Below are 619 nucleotides of genomic sequence, written 5' to 3' on the forward strand. Positions count from 1 at the left end.
ATTGACAGAACTGCTCTTGGAGACCAGAAGTTTGTGGCTGGCAGTGCTCAAATCTTCCTCCATAGAGAGGCTCTTCATGTCTTTCTTGTCTCCTTCTGTCAGAAGCTGATGCCAGTGGCCTTCCTCTGAAGCGCAGCCATGTGCAAAGCCAGGGGAGGAGCACGGAGTGTGGCACAGCACCCAAGAGAGGTACAGACACACAACAGGCATCTGGCTTTGGTGCACTGTCTTTCTAGTTAGGCTTTCTGCCTGTTCTTTCCTGGGACTGTTCTCATTGCGTGTTGCATGGGATGTTAATCCCTGGGATTTACAGTTTCCTTTCCTGTCCTGTTTTTATAATGGGAACCCAGCGTTCACCCGAGATCCCTTCCTGTGACCACGGTACGGGAGAGCTGGCATTGACTCCTTGGGATTTTTTTGCTTTTTTTTCCCAGCAGCAGTGACCAGCTCGGATGTGCCGAAGGACATCACGGACATCCAGGGTTTGCTCTCGTGGATCAATGGTGAGTTTGGGGGCTGCAGAGCTGCAGGTGCGTGTTTGCACAGAGCGGGTGTGGGAAGGCTGTCATCGCCATTTTGGGGGATGTTCTTGTATTTTCAGAGGTGGCAAGAGCTGTTG

General features: G+C 51.9%; 1 long non-coding RNA gene across 1 annotated transcript; it reads left to right on the forward strand.

Moving 5' to 3' along the window:
* The first annotated feature begins 99 nt into the window (after positions 1-99).
* On the forward strand, positions 100-619 carry LOC109364929. The gene is made up of 3 exons (XR_002110677.1): positions 100-189; positions 438-503; positions 602-619. It is a non-coding gene; the product is annotated as an uncharacterized LOC109364929 (long non-coding RNA).

The sequence above is a fragment of the Meleagris gallopavo genome, unplaced genomic scaffold (genome assembly GCF_000146605.3).
Source record: "Meleagris gallopavo isolate NT-WF06-2002-E0010 breed Aviagen turkey brand Nicholas breeding stock unplaced genomic scaffold, Turkey_5.1 ChrUn_random_7180001938561, whole genome shotgun sequence".
In the NCBI taxonomy this organism is placed as follows: Eukaryota; Metazoa; Chordata; class Aves; order Galliformes; family Phasianidae; genus Meleagris; species Meleagris gallopavo.